General features: G+C 35.1%; 1 protein-coding gene across 1 annotated transcript in view; it reads left to right on the forward strand.

Annotated features, from left to right (window-relative positions):
• The first annotated feature begins 1358 nt into the window (after positions 1 to 1358).
• The window catches only part of LOC129229462 (high affinity copper uptake protein 1-like), a 55814-nt gene continuing 33548 nt past the window's right edge, over positions 1359 to 23624 (forward strand). The window contains exon 1 of the mRNA XM_054863776.1: positions 1359 to 1495. The gene's annotated coding sequence lies outside the window, so the exon portion shown is untranslated. The remainder of the gene's footprint in view (positions 1496 to 23624) is intronic.

The following is a 23624-nucleotide window of genomic DNA, read 5'->3' on the forward strand; positions in this document are numbered from 1 at the left end:
CTTATCAAGTGTAAATAGTTCTTCCAAATTTTCATACCAACAAGATCATTTGCAGGGCAGAATTTTAAAGACTAACTCTGTCTCTGAACAAATGATCCAGCTAGTGAAAATTTTCCTTGTGTTTCTGATACAACTTTTTTGGCACTTCTCATCCGTAGAGCTACAGGGGCGAAACATTTGCAAGACTGTCCCAGGATTACATTCTTTTTCGATAGAACATGTATTAAGCACATATCCTTTGCCTCTTTTGGGAATTGTCATAGCTATACAAACGTTCAAGAATAATAAATTTTTAATAAAGAACATTTAAGCATAAATCCAAGGGGAAATTTTTGACAACATGGTCTGTAGAGTTGGAGGGGAAATAAAAGAGTCCGGCAATTTAGAGCCTTCGACTCCGACTCCTTTACCCCAAAATCAGTCCCACTCCGGCTCCGTAGTCCTGATCAAAATTTATTGCTTAAGAAACACTATGAAAAACTTGATAGCAGCAGAAAATAACACCTACACTGCACAGCAAAAGAAATAGTATAGAAGGCAACAAATGTCAAACAAACAATTCCCAAAAACAAAGGGAGGAGGGGGAGAGAGTTCATAAAATTTGTGGAAAACTGTTTATTTTGTGACTTTGACTTATCTAATCTCAATGTGATGAGTTTTACTGAGAGGAAAAAGTGCAACGAAGTTCGTTTAGCATAAAATTGAATAGCAACACAACGCGGAGCAAGTCGGTTCAGTGATTATAAAAAAAATTTTAGAATCTAAACATTGCGTATTGTGGTTAAACGTAACACGAAATGTAATGACAAAATTTATGACAAGGCAAAAAAGTTATATGATGAAGGGATGGAAAAAAAAAAAAAAAAGCAGAAATAACACCCACACTACAGGCAAACGAAGTTGTGACTTTGACTCATCGAGAATGCAAATAATTGTTGATGCAACGCAAACGTAACGTAAACATCGTGGCTGGGTGAGTGAAGTAAACAAAAATTTAATCTCACTCTAAAAAAGAATCTGTACATAAAATTAACAAAATACTGGTTGTATTAGTCACTTCAACTTATCTAGTATTAAAATAAATGCTCATCAATGCCAAGAAATTAGTTGAACAGTGCCTAATTCAACAAAAATTAGATCACACGCAGCATTACGATGTAAAAACATGGAAGCGAAAGAGATGCTTTGACAGCCGAGCGAACAGCACGTTTAGTTGTCAGCAGCACTTGGAGTTTGTTTGTCCACCAGGATGACGTCGTCTGCTACTGCCCTCCTCAAATTCATTATTCTTTTTTCAACAAAATTTACATTTGTGAATGGCAACGGTTCTAAAAATACATCAGCATCAGCCAATGTTTCTGTTTCTCAGATGACATGGTAAACATTCTTGTGGTTGGTTGTGATTTGGCTTTGCTCCGTAGTTATCTTTCACTCACATGTTTAGCGGGTTAATTTAAAGGATATATCTTGGAAAGTAGTATTTTCCCCTATTTAGGTAAGTTTATGTTCTTGACTGTATTTTACTTTTGGGGCATTTTGTCCATTTAAATGTAATACTATTTCAGTTTTCATGTGTATGTTGTTATGTTTTTAACAATACAGCCTCATGTTTTGTAGTAGTCGTCTAAATTGTCTTGAAAAATTAATTAATCAATATTTCTATATGAAGTTCAGCTCTTGTTGAAGGTGACGAAGCTGTATATCAGTCTTACGTAATCGGGCATATGCTTATTTCTTTTTGCATGTGATGCATCGCTAATCGTTAAAATGAGTTGCTTGTTTAAAAAATCGTAGTAATTTATGCAAGCAATGAATTATATGATTTTAACTACATTCGTTGAAATTGTTTACTTTGTGAAATGCTTATGAAAATGAAACTTTTAAAGTGCACCAGTAAGTGGTTTATCAAATCTGGCACCAGTTACAGTTGTATATCAGTAAATCATAAGCATAGTATATCAGCATTTTTACTCTTAATTGCTCCAAAATAATATTTCTAGCTGCTTCATTATTTTGCCTCATTTTAATGCCAAGTAATTCCCAATTGTTTCTGTTTGTCAGTTATCTTTCCCTTTGTGATGGGCCATTTCCCAGTATTTTGGACAAATGTAGAGTCTGTAACTTGACACTTTTTTGCCATAACTATTTAATTTACTGTTTGATTAGCGCATTATTTTAATTTGAGTTTGTGTGTTGAGAGGACAAACTCAAAATAAGATAATGTGCTAATAAAATAGTTATGACAAAGAAAGTGTCAAGTTAAACAGACTCTACATTTGTCCAAAATACTGGGAAATGACCCTGTTCCTTTATAATAATTGCAGTTTTTTAATGCAATCAAACCGGTATCTGAAACAAGGCATGAAAGGAAAAGGTTGACGAATGTGGAATGTACAAGTTTAATTCTTTTTGAAAAAAATTTCATGATGATTTTTCTTTCAATCAATCAAGGTTGTACCAGGAGAAACCAGTTCAAAGGTATCTTTATAGAGAGTAGTAGAAAATGAAAATTTAATTTTTTAGTCCAAGGTTCAAGGTTAGAATCAAGCGCAAATGCATGAGAAAAGTAGTTGTTGTAAAATTAAATGTGATACAAATCCAACATTTGCACAAGAGTGCGAGCTGAAATACTTGGCACAGGGGCACCCTGATTTGAAGTGTCCCCTGCAAAAAAAAAATCCCATATTTGTGAATTTGGAGACATAATTGCAATTTTTAAATTCCCAAATTTCCCTTTAATTAGATGTACTTATGTATGCATAGACATATTTTATCATTCAGTAAAATTTGGAGTTATATTTGGCAAATTGTTACTTTCTGCTCCCGAAAATGTAATTTTGGGGTACACCTGACTTGGAATAAAACCAAAGTAAAGGCCAACCTGAAATTTCATTTTTATTACTAATTTCAGCTTTACTTACAAGTTCTTTTTCTTTTTTTTTTTCAAGGTAAGAAACAATTACAACATAAAACCTGCCATAACATCTGATAGCGCTGCAGGCACATGTGTTACTTACTATTTTACATGCATATCATTCCAGGTCACAGTTGTCAGTAAGCACGTACACATACCTCGAGCAACAGAATCTTGTGAATTTCATGCTGTATGCTGTCATTTGATTTATGCATACTGAATGTAAAATGCAGGGAGAAATTTATTTACGAGTAATACAATTATAAACGTAGGGACCAGCAACAGTCTTTGGATGCAGCTAGGCTGGTCCTAGTCAGTTTTTTAGTCCAAGCAATCACTGGTCCAGCACCCCAGAGGTATAATTTCACTTGAAGGACTTTGTGACCACGTCCATATTAAATTCCCCTAGCCCCATGAAAGCAATGGATCCTCCACAGGCTAATATTGAACCCGACACCCTCCATTCACAAGTCCAATGCCTTAACCATCAGGCCACCACGGCCTCTGAATACTTCCTGAAAACATCATTAAGAATAGAATTTATTCATTAAAGAAGTTCTAAGGAGAGTAAAGGAGGCACTGAATTTAGGCCAAAATAAAAGTGAAAAAGTACTTGTAACTAGTTCAGTAGATGTAGCAGCAAAGGACTACAGCTACTACATATGAATGAATGAAATGAAAGACAGGGGTTCAATTGAACCAAGCACTGAGACCAGAGGTCTATTGTACTAGTCCCCAAATAGAAGTTTTAAAACAGATCAGCAACTGAAGTAAAATTCAGCAAACACCCAATAGGAATATCATGAATCTCCCACGGTTCAAGCAAACGATGACCGAGGTGTTCAAACCTATAGGCAGAAAGCATTTTACAATCACACAAGGTGTGAGTAATAGTTTCCACATTAAAGAGGTAACCTCCGCAAATTGGATCATTACTGATACCCATTATAGCACGGTGCTGCTTTAAGGTGTAAATATCATTAAGAAGACCAAAAGCCTTCCCAATACTATTTTTGTTAAGAAGCCAGCATTTTTGGCATATGATCCTCAGAGAGAATCAGGTCTTTCCTTCTTAGGATGACAAGCTGAGTATGTTCAATGTCATCGCGAGATAACCTCTCCAACGACATGGTTTCTCTCACAACAGCCATCTTAAACATACTCACTGCTTGAACATAGATAGTACTGTTGCTGACTTCTCCATACTCGATAAGATACAGCAGTTTGTGCAGGGGGAAGGAGTTGAAACCTCCAACCGAAGAAGTTTGGTTTCTCCTACCTTCTTGGGAAAGGCCGGCTTAGTGGCTTTCAACTCCTGTACCAGCCTCCCATTCTCCCACACGCTCCTGTTGCAATTTTGTGCAAAATTGAGTACTCCCTGCCCCTTTACTCAGTAGTGTAACTAGCTGTTGGCAGGAGTGGCTCTCCCCAGTGGCGCAACAGCTAGGGGGGGGAGGCATTTCGTCTGAAGAGAAAAGAAAAAGAGTTTTTTTTTTGATTATAGAATTTGAAAAATAATGAAAAAAATTCAATAAAACTCTCAAGAAAAAGAGCTAGAGGGGGTATATATATAAATACAAACATAAAATCTACTGAGAGGGAACATTGGGCATCATTGAAAACAATTCTAAAAAAGAAAATAAGAAAAAAAATTGCAATGCTGCCTTCTATTTGTCAAATCAATTAATCAAAATGTTTTTAAATAAAAGGTTTTTTTTTGAGGTCACAATGACCTCTGGTGACTTTTCATGTGGGTGACCCTGGGGGGAGGAGGCGCAATTTCTTTAGTTCGCCAGTGGCGCTAGACCCCATAGTTACGCTACTGTCCTTACTGCAGAATCGGTTAATTGCAGACCTGCACCCTCGCCCGTCTCGTTCGGTGGGTTGCAGACCCATATCCTCCAGCAGCAAGGTTGCTGGTTTTCTCCTTCAAGCCAGCCTCCAAGTCCACGGGAGCCGAGAACTGTGAGGTGGTAAAAGGTCAACAGCCGCACAACCACCCTGTATGAGTGTAAGGCTAAATACAATGAGGTTTCGCATGGTTCCTCGAGGGGACCGTTTAAGACATCATACCACCCATATGCCATCTATCCATCAGCACAGTGCCTCACACCTTAGATTAGGTGTCCAGTTTAGTTGCCTCTTACGGCATGCGTAGTCTATGTTGGGACTGTTCTGTTCCGATCACCACACAGATAAAGCTATTACATATACCTACTGGACAAGCTACGAGTAATTTTTCGTGTTTTTTTTTTGCATAAGTGCAGTGTCGTCCCATTCCTCCCGACTCACTCGTACCAACGAAATTACACACTTCGCACTTCAGGCTCCCTTGTACCTACCACTATTTGTGGTTTAACCAGTTCGATGGATCCCTGAAACAGCTCTGAATTTTGATAGATACTGGTAGCCGAGCAATTCTGGTTCAGCACCCCCAGAGGTATTGATTCAGTCTGAGGACTTTGTGATCACAACATATTCAACGTCCCCCAGTCACCATTAAAGAACACAGAGGTTCTTCGGCTGGCTGGTATTGAAATCCAGGATTTTAACAGGAAAAACTGGTGGAAGAATCGATGTTTTGGTCCTTCAATACAATCAATATCGCTTCTGATATGGAGAATGTTTGCTGCTCTGAAGATGTTTAGTAATTCTGTTTGGTAATATAATTAGCATTTATAATAAACTCCTTGCGTATTTTACAAATAAATATTTCAGAATATAAACCTGTTACACATGGTATGTTGTAAAGGAACACTTTGAGTTGTAAAAGGAACATATCAGAACAATTTTTAATACTCTTTGCAGTGTTATCACTACGGGAGGGGGGGGGGGGGCGAAGGGGGTGGTCTGCCCCGAGTGTCAACCGTCTGGGGTGTGACACCCACAGTGTAATTGCAAGTTTTGGAAAAATATTTATAAAAAAAATTAATTTGAATTTTGACATCTTGAATTCAAATTATGTTTTTCGCAATCACGAGTGTGTGTATGTAGGCGTGTGTTTGTGTGTGGGGTATGTGTGTTTGTGTGTAGGGGTATGTGTATGTGTGTGTAGGCATATGTGTTTGCATCTGTGTGCTGGCATAAGTGTGGAGGGGGGGGGGATATGTGTGTGTAGGCATATGTGTTTGTGTCTGTGTGCAGGCATGAATGTGTGGGTAGTTGTGTGTATGTGTAGGTGGCTGTATGTATGCATGTGTGTATGTGTGTGTAGGTATATGTCTGTATGTGTTTGTGTAGGTGTGTGTTTGTGTGTGCGTGCGTGTGTGTAGTTGTGTATGTATGCGCATGTGTGTAGGACATGGATGCAACCTGGAGACGGCTTTCGCTAGAGGAGCAGCATCGTGAGGAGCCGGTCGACGGTGATGGTGCGGAGGGTGGCGGTGGGAAAAATCAAAAGACGTCAAATAAAAGCAATAAGCAATCGTGATTGCTCAAAAAAATCAGAAATTTTCCACCAATATTTAAAATTATATTTATTGTATCAAACGCTGTTCCATCACCACGACGAACTTCTTCTCTCCCATTACATCAAACATTGACATAGCTCACCTGAAATGCATTTTTAAGACTATACATTTGAAAATTTATCCTCTTCCCCTCCCTTTGCCCGCTATTTTCGAGTGATTATTAAATTCGGCACTAGAATCCTATTGTCAGTACTTAGATCTAGTAGTAACTTCCTCTTAAACCAAAAAAAAAAAAACTCACTGAAACCTATTATCTTTCCCTGTGTTTAAAATAACGCAAGGGAACAAAAAAATGTTTTTTTTTTCGGTGCCCAGAGTTTGAGACCTGATTTTAGATATGTTTGGGGCTCTGAATCGAAATATGAAATTAGTTTTTCTGTAGCAGCTCTATTTTTTTTAGCAAGTGCTGCTGTTTTACCCAAAACGTGCAGTTTTAACTCCATTTTGCGCACATCTAAAGCAAGTGTAGGCTTCTTAAATGCTTCTGGCATATTTACCCTATTGTCTGCCTGCAATCTAGTAACTTAAAGGAAAATTCACCAGATGCAGTAAAAGTTTGACAAGTTTAGTAATAACGATTCAACAAGTTAAGACAACTGAAGACAACTCCTCCACTTCTCCCCCGAATGGTAACAAGACCTTCTCGGTTTTGGTGGGAGATGTAGAGTGACTTTCCAACGCCATCCAACTACTAAGAAACTCGGAACTACAGCTGGCTTGATCGAAATTTTGACAAAATATAGTAACAACATCAAAAGCAACATTTTGATTGTGTACATAATTAAGGTTGATTGCATTTGAAGAAAAACACATAAATGATTTTTTTTTGAGTACTATTTTGAAGAGAAAATGCAGTAACAAAGTCATGATCTGTAGAATGTCACAGTTGGTAATATGGTCATAATCAGCAAATTGTTGGCTTTAATAATTGTTGGAAAACATAACTCTTTTTTTTTTTTTTTTTGAATTTCATTAAAGTAAGAATTTAATAGGGAAAAAAAAATAACAATACCTGTTCACAAAAAATTTTAAATTCTCAGACCCTAAATATTTATTTTACTTTATTTCAGTAAGAAGTAAAGTAAGGATTTGTGCTTGTAAATAAAATCAGGGCCATCGAGAGAGGGGGGCAAGCCTATGCATTGCACAGGGGCCCGTGAGAGATTGAGGGGCCCGCGAAGCGGGCCTAAGATAAAGATAAATCCCACCCCCTAAAAAAAACTTTTTAGTTTGATGGAAGTCTTTCTCTTAGAGTTAAGATTATTAGTTTTCAATCGAAGTGAATTCAGTGAAAGTGATCAGGCTCGAAGTGAGAAACTCTACTTGTCCCTATCTTCATAGCCCACTATCAACGCCTTGAACCAAAAATAAATGTGATTTTTTTTTTGCGTGAATTCCAAGGCTAAAAAAAATTGCTTCCTTTAGAAAGCTAAACAGAATTTTAGTGAACTATTATGCCGTATAAAGCCTCAAAATGCAGAATTTTTTAGTGTATTTTTCAAAAATCTTCCCGGGGGAAAAACCCCCGGACCCCCTAAAGTTGGAGATATTCTACCCTCAACCCAACGGGGATACCTGCATCACTCTCCTGGTATCCCGCCTCCTCCAAGGAGGTAAAAAAAGGCAGACAGCAGAAAGGTTTTTTTATTTATTTATTTATTCATTTCTATTAAGTACACACACAAACACACGGTCGCGTAGAAAAAGACACATCGTGAGGAAAAAAATATAAAATGGCCTGTTTTGCTGTCGACATAAAGTTGTCCGAGCTACAAAAAGGGTCCCCCATACCTGAAATCGCAAATCAATTTTAAATATTTATGTGAAAACGGCGCGTAGAAAGAGGAGGTTAAAGATTAAGTAAAAAGTTAGGGGCCCTGAAGAAAGTTGCATAGGGGCCCATAAATCCTGTCGACGGCCCTGAATAAAATTGAGAAGGTTTTGAACATTTTTAAAAGCATTTTTATCAGTAAAACGGTAGGTTTTCCATATAAACAACATTCACACACTTTTTGTTATCTAAAGCCAAGGTAGCCTTGTCGTAGAAATGCAATAAATTAGTAGCACACGATTTACCTTTCCTGAACCCATACTGCAAACTAGTCAACAGACTATTAGTCTCTAAGAAATTCATAATATTAATTTTGATCTAAGTTTCGAAATTCTTACAAACCACTGACGTCAGGCTTACAGGTCAAAAATTCCCAGCATTACCTTTAGACCCTTTCTTGAAGAGCGGCGTTAATGTTAGCCGGTTTCCAGTCCTCTGGCACTGTCCCTGAGTTATAAGAAGCATTGAAAATATTTAAAATAACATCCACTAATTCCTCTGCACATTCAACTAAAATTTGAGCTTCTGGGCAAAAACTGATGTCATATTTGAACTCAGGGTACCACGTTCATACGAAATCACTTCCAAAAACTCCAGCACCAAAATCACTGTTCCCCTGTGTAATTGAAGAGCAATTAATTTCTTACACTCCTTTACTTTTTTGACCTAGCGGCGGCCCTGCGCATAAGCGTCTAAAGCAAGCAAGTTATAAGAAAAGTTTTCATATTTTTCCCCTTTTTTTGTCTTTTGTGCTTCAATTAACTTAAAATTTCGTACTAAAAGCATGCAATTGTTTCTGAATATTGTATGAATTTCCTATTTACATAAAACAGTAAGTAACAGTCTGTAGAGCAATAAACTGCAGTTCTGCAACTGCAGTTCGATGAGAATACGAATTTGAGTGGGTTGATATGAGTACGCGAGGGAGAATTTGCACTTATCAAATTTTCGTATCAATTTTTAGTTAAATGGAGAGTAATTTCAACCAACGGATGCACAACCCCAACGGATGGGGTTGTGCACGTGATGTAGAAATCACTGAGCTTATTTTAAACCAGAATTTAAACAGTGAAGAAAAGTGTTTTAGTGCAATTGTTCATTGCTGTTAATTTTTATAGTGCACGCTGCGCAAACAAGCCTCGCTCGATTCCCGGCGAAGAGTTTCTGTGCACCGGTGCGAATTTGCTGGAAAAAATTCTTTATGAAGAGAGATAACTATTTTGAACGTATGATAGCAAAAAAATTGAAAAGTAATTTGAATTAAAAGCTATTCCGACGACTCCTATTTACAATTCACCGAGTTGACACTTCCGTTGCGTGTTGAAATTTCATTCTCATCAAGCCAAAAGAGATAAAACTTCGGAAAAATAAAGGATCAAAAAAAGCTTTAATTTGACTGATGTGACAAGTGAATTTCTCGCTCCAGTCAATATTCCATTATCGAATTTTCTGTGCATAATATATTCTAAGAAGATATGTAAAATGCACATAATATATTATGGAAACTATTTTTAATAACATAGTGTACCCAGGGGCGCACCAATGGCACATCACGGGAGGTCACTGCGACCTTTCAAAAGTTTCCTTATCGGCATATTTTGTCTCACGATTCAGCAAGATTATCATCATTCGGGAAATTTGGAGTTCTATTCGGCAAAGTTATCATCATTGAACAAAATTATAGCATTCGGCAAAATTGAGAATTTCCGCCCTTACAAAATATTAAGTTAGGTGGTCCCTGAGATTGTCGAAAATATGAAATTATTTAAATGCTTAACGTTTTCAGTTAGTGAATTTTTTGTTCATCATAATGTGAGAAAAGGCGTATATTTGCAGAGTGGCCTATATAATGCCCTAACATGTCGTTTTTGTCGTCGTCCTTAACCTTGTAGGGGTGACCGTCTAATAATAAAAACTTGTTATCGAAGCTTCTATTTATAAGAATCGCACTGAGATCAGTTCTTCTTCCCTTGTTATCAATGCGATCTTAGTGGATGAAGATAATACCTAAATCAGGATTCCTACCGACGTCAAAAATGGGAAAGCAGTTCGGGGAATTTGTATATTTTCCTTGTGGTTTTCATTTCTATTACGGAAAATTCATGTTTGTCGAGTGTCACTTTGTAGGTCAAGTGCGATTTGTGTTTTTTAATCCGCTTATAGTTTAAGGACATGTCTTGTCCTAAACTGGTACTTCATTTTGTCCGAGACTTGATAAATAGTGGTTCGGTATAAATATGAAGATTAACTGTGGTCGCTATTCGTTATACGAGGGGACGAAATAATAAATAGTAGCTACTAAAATTATTATTGCGTCATTTTTCGCCAGCCAGTCCCCAGTACTTTTAATAGTGTAAATATAGACTAAACTTTGGGTGGATTTGGGATTTGCGAAAGAGATTAAATTTTTAGGGGGAATTTTTTTCCCCCTCGTTTTGTTATTTACATCTTGCTATATTGTGATATGAAATTACTGTAACTAAAACTTTACCTACAGACTTGGTGCCCCAAATGATGATGCCCTGGGACCGTGCCCCATTTGCACATGCCTTAATCTGGCCCTGGTCATGTATCGTTTCAATTTCCTTCAGAATGAATAATGATTTGTGAGACAGTTTGAAAGGAATTCTTGAAGGCAGATGACACTGCAATCAGCATAAGTGATTCTTCATAAATGGAGTAATGCTCTCTAATCTTATTAATCTTCTGATTGGAGGTCTTCTATTTTATCATCATTTTTTAAAGTTCTTGTTATTCCAGCGCTTGAGCTTGATTACAAAATGATTTGCTTTTTCAACAGATGTCAGAAGCCTATCCTTCTATTATTTTCCAAAAGCTCTGTTCACAAATAAAAGCTTGTGTTGTGTACTTAGCAAAAATGAAAGCTAAAAAAACTTTTCTTGTTCGTTTCTGCAACTCAACTTCGAATCCAATGTTTGCAATTTCAAAACCGTTATTCTTCCTTGAATAACGGATCTCGTTTGCGGATAATTGCGTTCTTAGATCCACTTGTGCATTCAGGCAAGCAAGCTAGACAATATACTGAAAAGTTGAACGACATAGCTTTCAGAAAGCTTTTTTCTATCGGTATCGTGGATGGAAAATACAGCGAAATCCGTTAATTAAACGGTGAAAAGGGAAATCACGGAGGCATGATATTCGCAGACTTTTCCATATTGATTACCTCTAGTTGTTTTTCTTGAGCACTGAAACCTAAGATTAAGGCAACCGTAACACGTGGATGCGCTTTTTTTTTTCAATTTGGTCTGCATTTGATTAAAAGGGCTAAAATTTATAAACCGTAGCGAAGTTTGCAATGGTTATTGCTCAGGTGGCAAAGAAAATGCTAATATAATTAAAGTAATTAAAGATGCAATGTGGTCGGTTAGGAGATTTTATCCTAGACAAGTGTGTGATAGACTATTATCTATGCAAGGGATTCTCAATCACTAGGTCGGTGAACCGGCACAGGTCCGCGGAAAGATTTCACTGGATTTTCACCTGTTCGCTTTAAAACATTTTCCTCATTCAAAAATAAATAAATAAAATAAATTAGTTAATTAATTAATCAAATGAATAAAAAATTATAGGATATTTTTACGTAAAATTTGGGATTAAAAAAAATATGATTTAACTCAAATGCTCTTTCTTCTGTATAATTATCACTTATCTCCACATTTAAATATCATGTAAGTAAATGATTATAAACATCTTGCAATTTGTTTATCAACTGTTTGTTAGTTACTTAGGTTTTTGTCAAAGAAAAAAAAAAGAAGGAAGAAAACTTCTAGGACTCGACCGATGCATCGGCCTTGCCGATGCATCGGCGCCGATGGTTCAACAATTTAGCCATCGGCATCGGCGGCCGATGCTAACTTGCAGGAAACATCGGCCCATCGGCCTTAAAATACATCGAAAAGCCGATGGAATTGGCCGATGTTTTTGGAAAAAAAAAAAGGACCTTTGCTGTTTTACTTTTTAATACAAAGTAAAGAGAGTTATTGTTTTCATATAAAATAGTTTACTTCAATTTCAGTATGAATTTCTATTTTAGTCACCCCTGAAAGAGTTTAATACTGCATTCAGATTACCAAACAAGTTAATTATTGCGTTGTTTCTTGCAGCTGGATGTACGTATATATCTCTCATAAGTCATAACTCTAAGATGGTAAGCTGTAGAAAGTAAAGTTTTCGCATGTGGGGTGTGCGTACGTTCCAGTTGTGCACTTCCTTTTTTGTTTTCGATCGGGTGTTCTGAAAAGCCGGTTTACTTACTTTTTATAGCTATTAATTACTTATTTCAATGAAAAACTAATCTAGCGTCTCAGACTGACAATCATTTGGTGATATATTGCCGAATTGGAGATTATGGAAACAAATATGAGATGGTGAAACCGGTTTTTGTGTCATTTTGGTAGATTCCTGTTGAACCAGGGTTGGCCGAATTGGACCCAATTGGGTTGGACCCAATGGGTTTTTTTGAAAAAACCCATTTAAAAAAACCCATTATTTAGCCCACTTTTGGGTTTTTTAAATTTTCTGAGAAGTTAAAAAAAATTAATTTAAATACTTTCATAATTTAACTTTCTTTTTTATTTTTTCTTCATCACAGACAATGAACACAAAAAATGAATTTTGAACTTTAATAGTATTTCTTAACACTTAACAGCATTTAAAAAATACTTCAAAGATTTTAAATAAATATATTTAACTTTTTTCTTTAACTGGTCAATAAATAACTCAAATTATCTTGACTGAGTCCTGTCTCGTCTGATTTTCTCAATATTTGTAGATTGTACAGAGGAAACTACTCTAGTTAAAAGGCTTTCAGGTGAATTATTTTCTGCAAACCAACACGTCACAAATCTTGAATAAACACAAGGTATATTTTTAGAAATTAACAGGTTTTTCAAACGGTCAACAGAAAACAGAACAGGATGGACAGTATTTTCATTATCTTAGAAAAAGTTTAATATTTCTTACTCTGTACACAGAAGTAGAAAAACAGGCAACATTCAATTCAAAGAAATGTGTTGATTAAGCTGGAATTCAGTAAAAACTGATTTAAACTACTTGAGGTTCTACAGTAGTTTTGCATAACAAAATGATATACAATAAAGTAAAATTCCAAAAAAAATGTAGTAATTAAAAACGAACGATAGATTTTATCACTCGAGAAGTAACTTAGCCTTAACTGTTGGTAATAATGAAAACTAAAAAAAATCTGAAACTTCACCATTCTTGGGTTTTGTAGTCTTTTATACTTTTCTTCAGAATATGCTGAACTTTAACTAGTTTTCCAGCTTTTTTTACCCGAAGACAATTTTTGCACTTTGTCTATACACTTACGCTACAATATGCTACAAGTACCCCCACATTTTCCCTAAAAAAAGACAAAAAAACCCACATTTCTTTTAAAAAACCCAACTTTAGTTGGGTTTTTTTTGGGTTTTATTTAAAAAAACCCAAAAAACCCTGGGTCCATGGGCTTTTTTAAAAAAACCCGGGTTTTTGCCAACCCTGTGTTGAACCGACGGTAAATTTTTAATTTTTCAATACTTGTAATATAAATCATAGTAATGCAGTCTTTTCTGTATCGCTTCAGCAAAGTTACAAGTTTGGGGCCCGTCGAAATACGTTTTGGGGCCCTATTTCTCTATCACGGAAGTTGTAAAACATTTATCATAAGCATTTTTGTAACTCCTATGGTGCCCCTATAATTATGGGACCTCTCGTGCAATTGCAACATTTGCTACAGTTTAAATCTGCCACTGCACGTCAAAACAAAATCGGGTGCAAGTTTTAAAAGTTTTTTTCTGCTCCATGTTTATGATTATTTTGAACTCAATTTTTTACGATTATTTTTTGTATTTCCGAGAACACTTGCATGCCCTCTTCCTTCTCCCTCTATTTATGAAATTAATTTCTATTTGTACTTCCGAGTCGTTTAAAACTAACACCATTCATTAAATTAGATTTTTTTTTTCAAACTTTATCTATAGTTTAGGATGAATTTGGGACATTAATGTAAGAAATTGATTAAAGACGTTTTGAATGGTGACATAATTCGAAAATCAAAGGGACTTTTGAATTTTTTCTTCAGAAGTGCTGAAGTAGATTCAGAAACTCTTCCGAGGCGTTGGTGGTAGCGGTTCTGTACTAAAAAAATGCGGCCGAAGTTGGGGCCGAAGTGTGAGTTACTCCAAAATCAGAGGGTGACCCCTCCCCCCTTAATCCTCTCTCGTCGTTTTGAGCATTTCTTAAATATTTATAGCGATTATTTGTTTTGGTCAAGAAATGTCATTTTGCGTATTTGTCATACTTGTTTCACCTATATTTCGTAATGCGCCATCTTTTTTGCATCATTAATAGTGATCGATTATTTTTTCTGTTGTAAATAAATATTTTTTTTGTATTTATATAATCAATGAATAAGTTACTTTCGTTTTTATAGAAACGTTTCAAGGATTTTCTATAATGCAATTTTTAAATTTCAGAAAATTATTCTTAAATTTAAAAATTTAATTTGAACTTGTTTGTAATGCTTCATAGAAGATTAAACAATCAAATTGTTCAATATTATGTGTGCAAACATCAGATCAAGCAGTATATTTATTCAGTTATTAACTTGGTGTAAATATTGAGTTTGTTTATTATAGCTGCGTTTTAAGAACCTCGCTCTTTTTATGACTATTTCTTTTTTCAGCAAAATGTATGTCACTGTTATAGCTTTTATGAAAAATGCAAACTTTTCTTTTCATAAATTTTAAATAGGTACAAAAATATTCCTATTATGATTTAATATTGTAATTTACCTGTTACCTTTTTTGGTTAATTTGATGACTAAAAAATGTCTACGAGCAATCTTTTCACTTTAATTGCGTAATTTGTTGACGGTTTCATAGTTTTATTCTTTTTTTTTTTTGAATGATTAAACAACATAATTTAATGTTTTTTAACTATTTTTAGTGTACCTAAATCCATACATTATTACAATATTTCTGAAATCTTAGTTATATGTTCAATTAAAAAAAAAAAGAAAAAAGAAAAAAAAATCAATTGGTTATTAAACAGTCTTTTTGTTTTTCTTCCTTTTTTTCTTTCTTTTTTTTCGTTGTTGTTCTTGCTTTTCATCATACAGCAGTCAAAAAAGGAGAAGCATAACTACACCCTATACATATTGTACGTAGTATGTAGTACATATTGTACGTAGTAGATCCAAAAGTTCGGGGGCAAGCTGTATAGAACCTTACCCAGAATAGTTCACATTACCGAAGCACATCTAACTTCAAAAGATCACCTTGAGGGACTATGTACTTCGTCCAGTGTTCATATACCTTTTGGAAACACACCTGGAAGTCATTTTTCGCTACCTTCTGTGATGTAGCTTTATCTTCTCCTGACGGAAGAAAACGGCGTCCATGCAAATGTTTTTTTGCTGGGAACAGGTAGAAGTCACACGGAGCTAAGTCGGACGAAACGTTGTGTTATTTGTTCGTCATATCAGAGTATTGACCAATCGAACCGTGCATCCTCAACATGAAAGTCGCCTTCTTCCCCACGATGAAGTTAAAAGCAGCAGCGCAAGAGGCCTTACAGGAGGTTGCGTAAAATGTCTTCCAGGAGTGATTCGAAAAGCTATACGAACGTTGGCAGAAGTGCATAGTCGTCCAAGGTGACTATTTTGTAGATAGATGTGCTTCGGTAATGTGAACTATTCAGGGTAAGGTTGTATACAATTTGTCCTGAACTTTCAGATCATACTACGTACGTATATGTTTTCAACTTACTATTTCATAACGTTTTTGAGTGACGCAAGTTTACGCGCATGAAGACATCACAAGAGAATTCGCGATAATTAACTGAGGAGGCGTTCAAAATGGATATATCTATATGTTCTTAAATACATATGCATGTAAAAATGTGCCGGAAAAACTTGTGAACTTTAAACTGGGTGATCGTAAAATAGAAGTTTAGGTCGAAATCTGATTTTTTTTTTTTTTTTTTTGTTCGTAGAAAGAAAGTAAAATGAAATGAATCAGCGATCCTTTAAATCCCTGATAATCTTATCCATTTATTTCTGTTTGATTTTTTTTTTTTTTTTGCCATCGGCCGACGGCATCGGCCATCGGCAATCGGCCATTTGGAGGAAAACAATCGGCCATCGGCTGTCTTTGAACAATTGGCCAACAATCGGCATCGGTCCATCGGCCAAAAAATGCCATCGGTCGAGCCCTAAAAACTTCACCGTTCCTCGAAATTTTTACCGGTCCGGAATCCGCATGTCAAAAGAAGTTGAGAAACACTGTTCTTTCTATAGGGGAAACTAGGTAGGTGTGACCCATGGGGATTTTTCCCATGAAAAGGATATTTAGGGAAAATTTTTGTCATATCATTGGTTGACCAATCACATAACAGTATTTTGCAGGGCGAAGCCGTTTCAGAATTATTAGTTTTTTTTTAAAGAAATTCAGAGTTAAATGATACTGCGCCTTTCAAATAAAATTTGAAGATTTTGGAATTCGTTAAATTTTAGCCTCCAGTTTTGAGGGAAATGAATTTTAAATACATGTTTTAGTCATTTTTCTAGTATTGATATGCAGTAGTTTTATATAACTTTAATCTAAGTTGCCAAAAATTTAAGGTAAACAAAAGAAACCTATCTAAGGAGCTTTGACTTAGCTAACTTGGGAGACTTGACCCCAAAATTAATTTGATGTTTTTGTTTAGTTTGATGTTTTTTCAATGAATTTTTGTTTATAAATAGCTAAAATATTGTGATTCAGGCTTAATCTATTTGATTTTAAATAAGCAATAACTCTAATATTGTGGATATGAAGGGCAGACTTAGATAAAATGAAAAACTTTCTGGGAACACAAATCCTAACCGGAAAATTTTCTGCAAATAATTATTTTGCCTAATTCACCCTTGAAAAAAGAATCAAGTTTTATATTCAAATATGAAGAAACAAACAAACAAAAAAAAAAGTTCCTTAAAATCATTTGATTTTTTTTTTTTTTTTTGTAATAACATATAATTTATGCTCATTTTTACCAACTGAAGAAAACTGCCTCAAACATCATTTTTTGCCCAATATCAATCACATGATCATTATTTTTATTTTCATTTTGTAGTGAAAAACTTTATGTAGATACTTTCCAGCTGTTAACTAAGATAAAACATGAGCTACCTGCTTTTTACTTGAAAATTTTATGAAGATATTTGATTTAGTAAACAAATCAACAAACATCACTCATTTATTTAAATAAAGAGTTTCTGAAAAATAAATACATATTGACAATTGTTTTGACAAAAAAGTCAGAGCAAGAATGGCAGACAAAAAAACATTTGGAAAAAACAGTAATAAACTGTGGATTTTTTTTAATCCCCCCCCCCTTTTTTTAAATTAACGTTAGTAGTTAAAAAAAATTTCTGCGAACGCTGTTCACGCGTTCATCTATATTATGCACGACTGATGAAGGGTTGATTTTTTTTTACTCCATGAATGACTAAAATATATAATATTTTGGTCTAATAATTTGTTTTTATTTGACAAATAACTAAAATACTAGTAATCTTTAAGCTCCATGATTTGTTACTTAATAAAATAACTGAAACAGTGTTGAGGTCTCTGATGAAGCTTTGAATTCGACTTCTGCTTTTCTGCTTAAGTGGATTAAGATTAATTTCTATATATATATATATATATATATATATATATATATATGTATATATATATAAAACACTTTACCTAAGTAGTGAACATTTTGTACATTCACTTCAAGTATCACTTATTAAAACAAAAAACACCATTAAACCTGCGTTTCATTTCAATATCAATTGAATCTTCTCACATTCATGAAGGCTTTCATGTCTCCCTAAGTGTTGGGTCAAGTCTCCCTAGATCTTGGGATACGTGACCCATATGCAGGCTTGAGGAACAACATATGTTTGTACATTTCTACCTAGACTTATGCTATTATTTGTAACCAACCACAATAATATGTAAAATAAGACACTATGTATGTTTATTTTTTATTTTGTTCTAACTATTCTACAAAAAAAAAGGGGGGGGGTCAAGTCTTCTTAGTTTTTCCTGCAGTTAAAATTTGTGAGGTGGAACTTTTATTGGCTAACAACCGGCAAAGCTGTGCTCACCTGTCCTTATGTTTGTCGAGATACCTATAATTGTGCCTGGAGTAAACTGGAAGTTATTCTGCTTAGTCTCATTCCTCAGGGATTTTTAGTATCGGGAAGTTATTTATTGAAATCAAAACTGTTAAAACGCGTCTGGTTATGTGTAACTGTTTGTCCGGTCACGGCGACATTTATGTGCTGACATCCGGGTTGGAGACAAATTTTGAAAGTTTTTCAGCAATCTGTTGACAAATAGTCGCCAAATACCGAGCGAGCAATAGCAACGTGTAGGGGAGTCCCACAATGCAGTATTTAAATTTGAGTCTCACTCAACTCGAAAATAACTTTCAATTTGCAGTGATGTACCCTTGTTTTCACTTTTACTGCGTTCTCATATTTGACAGCAACTGTTAATGTTTCGTGGATAAACCGACTTTCTTGCCCCGAAACAAGAAGTTGTTAAAATGAAAGTGCATTGTTAAAATTTCGCAACTCTCAAGAGTAGAATTTCAGCTTTCTTCAAGGCTGTTAATGATTTTGAGTGTAAGTGCTTCCTTGTACCTTCCTCTCGCCGCCGTCCAGTTCAATCACCGCTGGCAAACCTAGATCTAAGTTTGAGATCAAGGCAGCATTGGTAGACACGCCTCACTTAATTCACCTGCTTTGCACGCTTACTTTTAGTAGGTGTCAATTTGAATGCTACTTTATTTTGTAGATACCGAAAAAAATTATCAAAGTCGTGTTTGCAGGAACATAGCATTTAGATTAAAAAAGGTTTTTAAAAAAATGTTTGACTTTTGAAAGTTTTACTCAGGCAAATTGATTTCTCGTAATAACAACCAATCATAAGTCAAAATTGATTGACTATCTCTCTTATAGTTTTAAAAACAGTATCACTTAGTTAGTTACTAAGTATGCGCAGTGGTGTACCTAGGAGTTGGTATGTGGCGGCGATTTGCCAAGATTATTTCGAAAAAAAAATGTATGATTTTTAGGTAAAACACTTAAATCTTGATTTCGTGGATAAAATAGTAAAATATAGATATGATACAGATTTTCGATAATTAATTTAAAATGCCACCAAGGAGGAATTAAGGCTCAATTTGTCGCAATTTTCGTTGAAAGTGGCAGATCATCCTGTCCCGTTTCTGACTCTTCTGTTTAGAAATGCTAATGCATTGCATTTAGTGAAAAGCTGAAAGTATGAGAACAAACATTTTAAAGTCAAAGTCGCAGTTTTTCGTTTTTTGTAAAAAAAAAAATGTGTTTTGAAATTCGTGTTTTTTGAAAAATCCTGTCGTGATGGGGAAAAGCAAGGTCATTTTCAGAATTAGTGCTAACAAAAACTATTGGAGACAATCATCAGAAGTTGGGAACCCAAAGTTTGCGGGTCAGTGTTATTTTATCCTGGTTTTCGTAAATTTCCTGAAAATTTCTCAAACTCGAATGGCTGCTCTAGCAGTAACCACGTTCTAAAGCAGAGTAGTAAAAAAAAAATGGTTGACTGATACACGAAGATTTCTCTCACGTAATAAATCTTAGCAGTTATAGTGCAGTTGTAAATCCTTGCAATTCAAAGAACATTTAATTAATTGTTGTTCGTTGCCGCCAAATTTGGTACCAAAAGTTAGGTGCCTATTGCCTAATCTAGTGTGAGTTTTGCGAAATTCTCATTGACTCCATGTTAAAGTCATTGTCACAATTTCTATCGACGATCTTTGTAAAAGTGTCTTTTCAGCATCGGTATGCGGCACCGCAGGAATCGCATTCCACAGGTGTTTCACTCTTCACAAAAGCTGTTTCCAGTTTGATGTGTATTGATGGGTTAGTCTTTTTAAACTACAGAATGTAAGCATTTAATTTATACAACAACCACAACAACATTTTGTTTCTCTATTCGTTCAACATTTTTGAAATTATTGGCTGAATGTTTGCAATTCTTGCAAAATAGTGATCTGGATTGTTCTGGTTATATTTTGAACCGACCTCGTTAGAGTGATCTTCGGCTGAAATTGTTGTGAATATAAATACTAAAACTAATATGAAAAATTTAATAAAAGATAAGAAAGGGGCTGATAGTGATTATCTTATAACATTCTGACCCGAATAAAATTTAACTTCTTACTATCATTTTTTGCCCCTTTGAAAATTGTTTAATAAGTGAAACTAAAACACAATATTAAAAAATTAAATATCGTGAACACTTAGTATTTGAGACACTTGTGAAAGAAATAATAAATAAGTAAGTATATACTTCTAATTAAACAAGTTATTAAGCACATAAACAGTCACACACAGTTTGTGACATGCCACGGAGGTGAGAATTCACATGGTATGAATCAAAAATATTCTATAATAAAAAATATTATTGAAAAAATTATTGGCAGGTTTAAATAGATATATTTTTGATACAGTTAAGAAACATTGTTAAATGAATTGTTCCTTAAAGTTTTTTTTTTTGTAAAAGACGTGTGACAGAAAAGTTACACTTTTTGAAGAATGACCCACTTATACTTGTTCTTTGTTGACGTTAAGTTGCAAAAATACAAATATTTTTACTGGATTGTACATATTTTCCCTGTTTAAAGAAAGTATTATGCATCACTGCAGCTAAGTTTTTGAGAAGGGCAATTTTTGCCTCATTTGTCCCTCATTATAGCCTATTTGCGGTTTATCCGCGATTTTTATTACCCGCGGCACTTGTGCCACCCGATTCCGCGAATAATCGGTAGTGTACTGTATACTAATGAACGACAACCAGAGATTCCACGAAATAAGTAGACATTAAAAAGGGTTCCGCTAAACAAAAAAAAAAAAAAAAAAAAAAGAATTTTGACATCTAGAATTCAAATTATGTTTTTCGCAATCACGAGTGTGTGTGTATGTAGGCGTGTGTGGGTAGGTATTTGTATGTATGTGCGTGTATGTGTGTGTGGGTAGTTGTGTGTTTGTGTGTGGGGGGGGGTATGTGTAGGTGTGTTTGTGTGGGGGGGGGGTATGTGTAGGTGTGTTTGTGTGTGTGGGTGTCTATGTATGCGTGTGTGTAGGTGTATGTGTGTATGGGTAGTTGTGTGTTTGTGTGGGGGTATGTGTATGTGTGGGTAGTTGTGTGTTTGTGTGTATGTGTACGTGTCTGTATGTATGCGTGTGTGTATGTCATTGTGTGTGTAGGTGTACGTGTAAGTGTAGGCAAGTAAGTGACGCAACCTGGAGACGGTTTTCGCTGGAGGAGCAGCATCGTGAGGCCGGCCGATGGTGGTGCTGCAGAGGGAGGCGGGGGGAAAATAAAATCATAGCACGCTAAAAACAGTCAAGTGAGAACAATAAGCAATCGTAATTGCTCAAAAAGCTCTGGTTTCTAGAGTGCATGATAAAATTTACCCTCTTTTATTTGAACTCACTCAGGCATTATTTATTTGAGACTGTTTTTTTTTATTCATTTATTTATTTTTAAATGTTACATTGCAATTAGTCGTAATTCACCCCACATGTGAAATGTGCTTCATTTTCAGCTGTTCAATTTCCCTTGGGATATTCCTTTACTTATTTTGACGCTACTTTGCCATTTATCGCATTGCAAAAGGCTTGTTATTACCGTGCAACACTTACGCTATAGCCATCCACCACGCAAATTTTCAAGGCAAACGGCATTTAAATCTAATCGCATTCTTCTTTTCGTTGAAAAAGACCACTATAGTAGGGAAGCCGACTCGTCCGGCATTTTGGCTCATGACCACTTAGGGTCGAAAAAAAAAAAGAATGTGACCAATGATGTCACACTTTATCTTCAACATGTTTGATTCCCCTTCGCCCCCCTTTTTTGTCAAAAAGTGCCATACTTCACCTTTCCCCCTTCTCTCCCCTTTTCACATGTTATGCTATTTTTTATAAACATCTTGTAAGAAATGAGCAATGTCACACTTCTTATACCTCTCCCCTCCCCCTTGTCACATACTGCCACAATTTCACGACCCTCCTCCCCTTAAAGTGTGACATCATTTGTAGACAACCCCTTTTTGCGTACGTTGAAGGATACGTAAACGTATTTACGTTTTAGATCTATTTTGTGATGGATTGTATGACTACTTGATTCTATACAGAAGATTTCATTGAGATTCATAACAATTCGGAAAGATGGAAATTTTGTTGTTTTTTAGAGGAAAATTCTTTCAGTTAGCTCTTTCTGTTCGAGATATTTTATTTTGTAATTATTATTTGTGTTATTCTGTTTTTATAGACTCGAAATACCTTTTGTTGAACTTCAGATATTTTTAAATTTTCTTTTCCTTTTTGTTTCCGCTTGGCAACAACTAACTGTAGATAACTACAGCTTTTTAAATATTGTAAGAGAGGCGGGATCCAAAGCATTCGTAGAACCAGAAGATGTGCTACATCGACAGTGATTGTTTAGGGTACGCGTAAATGTCTTAAAATGTACTGCTGAATGGCTGTTTAAATTTATTTTCTGTGTACTATTATTACGTTTTTAACCAGTGTTTAATATTTCTGCAGAAGAACTTGAAGTAAAGAATGAAATGAATAAATTATGATTATGTTACAAAAGTCAGGAAATAAAACTTGGTGACTATGAACATTAGGGTGATGACTTAAAAAAATAAATAAAATAAAATAAAAATCTTTGGTAGGAATCAATGAACTTTTTGATACGTAATTAGAAAAGATCATTTTTTTTTCCCAAAAAAAGAAAAAAAAAAAGAATATAGTTCCGACTTTGAAAATTGTTAAACTTAGTACACTGGCCTCAAAAAAAGTTAAGGTACAACAGGTTTTTCGAAGCTAATCATAAAAAAATGGCAGTAACAATAAAATGCGTAGCTTGCATGAATGATAATAACGAACTTTAAAACCATTTATAAAAAAAAAAAGGTTGCTACTACTTTTATTTTATAGAAAAGAACATATTTTTACGAGTGAGAAAAAAAATATGCAAATATCAAGCTTTCGTACTTTAGTGTGTAAGTTGTGTTGAGATATCTTCTCTGGGTTATCACTAATTCAGACATACAGGGAGAGTCTAAACTCTTGGGCAAAATTTTAAAGGATGTTAGAGGGGACGTTAAGAAGCAAGAATCACATAGAGAAATGCTATGCTACATGTTCACAATGCCAGAAATTGATGGATGCAAAACATGTCACACATTTACTACACTAACAAGATTTTACGCAACATTTAGTTTTACAAGAAAGGTTTAAATTGGTTGTTAAAAGCTACTGCCTGTAGCATCTGTAATACATACGTCGGGCGTCGCA

The sequence above is a fragment of the Uloborus diversus genome, chromosome 9, assembly GCF_026930045.1.
Source record: "Uloborus diversus isolate 005 chromosome 9, Udiv.v.3.1, whole genome shotgun sequence".
Taxonomy (NCBI): Eukaryota; Metazoa; Arthropoda; class Arachnida; order Araneae; family Uloboridae; genus Uloborus; species Uloborus diversus.